Source organism: Bison bison, unplaced genomic scaffold, assembly GCF_000754665.1.
Source record: "Bison bison bison isolate TAMUID 2011002044 unplaced genomic scaffold, Bison_UMD1.0 scf7180017864297, whole genome shotgun sequence".
NCBI classification, from domain to species: Eukaryota; Metazoa; Chordata; class Mammalia; order Artiodactyla; family Bovidae; genus Bison; species Bison bison.
Window position 1 is genome coordinate 7,837,605 of NW_011494869.1, and position 5,803 is coordinate 7,843,407.

Sequence of the window (5,803 nt, forward strand, 5' to 3'; positions counted from 1 at the left end):
CACACACACACCCCCACGTGAATATTCAGGTGTCAAGATGTCCGTGCAGTAAAGGACTGCCACGTCACTCTAGTACCTGTTTGCAATGGAGGAAACATTTTCAGAAAGTAATTCATCCTCTCATGCTGCTGGAGATCTGAGCTGATTCAGTCTCTCCTGGTAGGTCCCCAAGTGATAGGAGGCCATGGGAATATTAGGGAGTTAGAGTTCTTATTTCCTAGGGAGTGTGGTCACTCGACTTGGGAGAAACCAAACCATGCCTTTGGATGGATGTGGAGCCCAGCAGGCACTTGCAAGGGAAGCTGCCGGTTGCAAGCCAATGGGCAGAGTGCCTGGCCCCTCTACATCCCAGGGGGAGCAGGCTTCCCTGATCCCGGGGATGATATCATTGTGGACAGAGCTTTTCCGTAAGAGGCAGTTCCAAAGGTTCCCACTTTTGTCTTCTCCAGGGATCCTTTTTATTATATATATGTATATATCCTCTAAATGGGTCCCATGTTTTGATGGAGCCAGTTGGCCAAACTATACTAAGAATTCATTTTTTTTACTTAGTAAACAAACACCTATCTTTGGAGAGCCCAAGCTCAGAAATCCAGTTCCTGAGTGCTAATATTGACTCTCCCACTTCCTGGCAGTGTAGCTTTGGGCAAAGCACTTCACCTTTCTGAACTTCAGTGTCTTCCTGGGGAAAGCAGAGTAAGAACACTTTACCTGCCGTGAGGACTGGGTTTATGTACAGACAGTCCCTGGCATGAGGTATGTGGCTGCAAAATGTTCATTCTGCTGCCTGAGGCGGGTGGGAGGGAGTGGCCATCACTGCTGCTGACCTCGGAATCCCTCTCCAGGTGACTTCTTCCAGCTCAGCCTGTCCTGGTGTGAACCCCATGCTGGCCTGACACCCACTCCCAGTCCCCATAGAAACCAAGTCAAGAGTTCTGATGGGGGAAGTGAAGGTAGATGTGATCTCCCCAGGCCTCTAGAACTGGCATGGCAGGCTGCTTGGGGAACTGTGATTTCACACCAGAAAATTCACAGAGCATCTCAGGGCCTGGGATCTGTGCTTTCTAAAAATACATGTGTGTACGTGTGTCTGTGTTCGTTTCTGTGGGTGTGCACTGTGGCTGCGTGTGAGTTGGGAGGAGGATACAGTGCTCTGACAGGTCATCTCTTGTGCCACTTCCAGAGAGGCAAAATGGATCAGGTCATTTGCTGAAATGTCTTTGGTAGCTCCCAGTACCCTCGGGAAAATGCCCAAGCTTCTGCCCCAGCCTCCACAGGTGCAGCCTCCATTTCCCTTTCTAGTGAGCTGGCATAGAGTAGGCAGTTAGTAAATGCACAACGAATGTATACATCCTATATGGCTATCCTGTATGATGTCACAAAGGGTGCTGACTACCCCCAATGCTTCAAGAAATCGTCCCCAAGGTCACACTTCTATTAGAGGCCCCCTGTACCCCCCCTTTCCTCTCACTGGGCATTGTGACTCTGAGATTAAGATGGGTTTTCGCAGGGCACGGGGAGGTGGGAGATGAACTCCCAGGGCAGGGGCCACAAAGAATCCCTGCATTACATATGGTTTTCCATGGTCAGTTTGGGTGGGTGGTGGAGATTGTGTAAGTTCCCAGGTGGCTAGGAGATTGGCAGGGGGCTAGCAGGTTTGGCCACCGGTCAAGTAGACATTTCCCTAAATGGAGATAATCTGGGCACTCAAGCTTTCAGGGTGGCTCCTGTTCACTAGGCGCCTCCATGTGCCAGTTAATATCACCGAAATTACAGCAACAGGTCTCCTGAAGTAGGTAACATTTTCATATTGCAAATAAGAAAAACTCATAGGCTCGTGACATAACCCACCCAAAGTCACAGAGAAGAGATGGAGAGAGAGAAATGCAGAGAGGGACCTTGTTACCTCGCGGTTACTGCCAGGGACACCCCACACCACAGATCTGACACCCAGGTCACGTCTTCCCTCTCGCCCGTCTCACTCAGCGCCCAGCATCTGAGACGAGGCGCGTCCCTGCCTGTGACTCATCTCCGACTGGATTGCGGGCAGGCGGGCGGCCGGCAGACTGCAGTTTTCCAGGTTCTGAAGTGGCCGAATGGTGGGCGGCAAGTCCACGTCACTCCCACTTCGCTTCGCGTCTCTGCTCCCAGAATCCCTCCGCTCCGTGGCTCACCGTGACACTCCGATCTCGATCAGTGAGCCTGTGGTTAAGGGGACCGGCTCCGTATCCCGGGCAGAAGCAGCCGGGTAACTGCGCGAGACAGGATGGTTCGCGCATGCGCAGCAGAGGCAGCCATACTGGAGGGTTGCGTTTCACAAGGGTCCGTGGTGAAGTGGGCAGGGCCGCACAGTGGCTGGCGTGGGGGATGGGCCACGTCTTTGCGATGCGTGCTCAAACCACTGGATCGCAAAACAAATCCCCATTTTACACAGAAAGGAGTCTCAGAAATGAGGGAGGCTGGTCTTGAAGTGTGAGAACCAGCTGATGGTCCCTCTAATGGCGAAAAAAATCCCATGGCAAGTGCAGATAGATGTCATTACAGGTAATACCTCAGAGCTAACTGTGGTTTGGTGGTCCGCGAGATTCCAGACCACCACAGTAAAGCGAGTCATTCAGGTTTTTTTGGTGTCCCAGTGCATATCAAAATTAGGTTTACATTATCCTGCACTCTATGAAGTTTGCAGTAGCCGTTTGTGTAAAATACAGTGTACATACCTTACTTTAAAAATACGTTATTGCTAAACAATGGTAACCATCCTTTGAGCCTTCAGTGAGTGGTAATCTTACTGTGATGTATGCTCACTCAGTGGTGTCTGACTGTTTGCAACAGGGATTGTAGCTCGCCAGGCTCCTTTGTCTATGGAATCTTCCAGGCAAGAATACTGGAGTGGGTTGCCATTTCCTCCTCCAGGGCATCTTCCCCACCCAGAGATCGAATCCATGTCCTTTGTGTCTCCTGCGTTGGCTGACAGATTCTTTACCACTGCGCCACCTGGGAAGCCCCTTATTGCAATAGCAACATCAAAAATCACTGACCACAGGTCACTATAGCAAATATAACAACAAGAAAAAAATTTTGAAATGTGAGAATTACCAAAATGTGACACAAGAGACATGAAGTGAGCGAATGCAGTTGGGAAAATGGCGCTGACAGACTTGCTTGGTTCAAGACTGTCCCAAACCTTCAGTTGGTAAAAATAAGCAATATCTGTGAAGAGCCATAAAACAAGGTGTGACTGTAAACATTTGTCATGTGATCAAATGAAGACACAGATGAACTCAGGAGCGGAGGACAAAAAGAGTGAGAGGATGATAGCAGAGAGGCTGGCAGAGGACACACAGATTTGCAAGCAAGTCACTTGGTACTGATTTTAGGAAAGGGATCCAGGATGTTTGGCAGCCGCGGCAGCAAAGAGGCCTTCTGCCCCCATGCAGCATCTGGCCACATGTGTGCTATCCTGGGTTGGTCAGGAAATGCCTGGAGCTTACTGGGTCTCCATGTTGCCTTAGTTTACCTGGAGCAGCGCTCTGTTGGATCAGTTGCTGTCCCCACTGCCACCAGCGCCCAACCTCTAAGAATGGATTTACTAACTACGTAAACCAGTCCATTTGCAAACCAGCAAGTAGGTCATGACCAAGGATGTAGAAGAAGACTCATTCAAGGCCTAGACAACACCAGTAAGGATATAGAAAAACATCATTACAGCAGCGACCCCAGTGTCCAATAACAGAGGACAGGCTGAGAAAATTTTGGCATATGCTTATAATGGAATATTATATAGCCATAGAGTAATGTTTTAAAGAAATTTTAATAATATAAAGACTTTCACTTTAATGTCAATGGTGGGGGGATGTCACCAAGTAAGCTGGTTATATAACTCTGCTGACAACATGATCCCTTATTTTCTAAGGAAAAAAATGAGAGAAAATATTCACACACAGAAAAAGATGAAAAGGAAATAGACTGAAGTATCCAGTCATGTGAGTATCCACACTCTGGGCAGTGGTGGGATTGAGGAGGCTTGTTATGTTCTTTTGTTTTTTACAAATGATTTTCCATAACAAAATAAAGAGTAAGTGAATAAATCAGTGATAGTTAACTCATTGGAAATTTTAAATGCTAATTTAATTGCCTTTGAGCCTGCCATTTGTTGTTGCAAAGATTAACAAAAATTAACTTGTCTTTCAACTTACTGATAAGGAGCTTTATTAACATGTTAGGAAAGTAATCTCCAACTGGTTTTAACCTTCATCACATTTTCCCTGGCACTTGAGCAGGTCCTATTTGCCAGAATTTTGAGGGAAGTTTCTGCCATGAACCTTAAGGTTTTATTTTCAGGCAAGCTATACACTTGGCAAAAATAATAACAATAATAGACCTTATGTTTGTAAAACACTTTATAATTTGCAAAGCATATGAAGTGCTGGTTGTTGCTTTTGTCTCTGGGGATATGAGAGTTAGCAAATGGTTAAAAGTCCCTGCTGTTGGGGAGTTTACATTATATGGATGAGGGCAGACAATAAACAGATGAATAAGATATATAAATGTTGGGGGTGATAGGGCTATGGAGAAAAATGGAGAGGAAGGATAGGGAATAAGTGGGGGACGCTGCTCTTTTAAATCAGTTTGATACTGTTTGAATAGAAAAACATGAAGGTGTCTCAAAAAATTGCCCATGGGCAGTTAACACAGATGTCCAATGATTGGAGATACCCATGGAGGAAACATTCCATCTAACATATCATCTAAAATACAGTGTGCTAATTATCAATTTTACCAACTCATAAAATTATGATGAGTCATAGTGATGTTTTAAGTTTCCTATACCTAGCAAAGTTAGTTCTTAACCTTTCTAAGCCTCAGTGTTCTCATCTGTAAAATAAGGACAATTATAGTACGTAGATCAGAGGGCTGTTGTCAGAATCCAAAGAAAAAATACTTATGCTTGGGAAACAGCATGTGTTCAATGCATGTTCTTAATGCAGACATAGCAAGGCCATTGCAAGGGGTCTGTTCGACACTGCTGTGTGATTCCTATATATTTTTCTTCAGTCCTCACAAATATACTGGGAGGTGTGGAGTATTTGTTCCCATTTTCAAGAGAAGTGGAGGCGCTGAAGGGTGAATCTCCTGCCTAGAATCACGTGCCATAAAACCAGATAGTCCAGCTACAAGAAGCTGTGCTCTCAGACACAATTCTTTGTGCCAATGGGCTTCAGAAGCCCGCATGGTTTCCAAGAAGCTTCAGCAGGGTGAAAGCCCTCTCCTTTTAGGAGGCTGAGAGCCGACTGCCACCTTCCCACACCTTGTGCTCTGAGCACTTCCAGGGCACAGGCTTCAGGTAATAGGTGTCTGAATGTGTCTAACTAATGATTCTCCAAGACTGAAGGAAGTGCCTGTATCCCCATCACGTTGATGCCTGGCTGTGTTCCAAATACTGTGTGAACTATGAGACACAAACCTCCTAATTAGTTTCTGATTAACTCCTTTGGGAAGAAGAGGTGAGAGTTATGGAAAATGCAAGGGTGTGACACCCTGGTGGGTGAATGAGGGAGGGGAGTAGGCTGCAGAGGAAGAAGAGGACAGAGGGGGTTTCTGTGTAGAAAGAACTTCGAGGAGGCAGCCCATTCTGTGTGTCCCACCAGGCAACATGTGGACAGACTGCCCCGCAACCCCCCACATTCCCTTCTGTTGTGGCAGCTGCGGCACAGGTGAGTAGGACTAATACAGGTGTCCACAAGTGGTGGAATTTGTTTTCTTCCCAACACCTGGGGCACCTTTAAGCTGCCATGCCACTCCA

The 5,803-nt window shown here is 46.7% G+C and overlaps 1 protein-coding gene across 2 annotated transcripts in view; it reads right to left on the minus strand.

Moving 5' to 3' along the window:
* The window catches only part of BEAN1 (brain expressed, associated with NEDD4, 1), a 33,839-nt gene extending 31,017 nt beyond the window's left edge, over positions 1-2,822 (minus strand). For both annotated transcript variants that reach the window (XM_010851094.1, XM_010851093.1), the window contains exon 1: positions 1,907-2,822. The gene's annotated coding sequence lies outside the window, so the exon portion shown is untranslated. The remainder of the gene's footprint in view (positions 1-1,906) is intronic.
* Between the last annotated feature and the right edge of the window lie 2,981 nt (positions 2,823-5,803).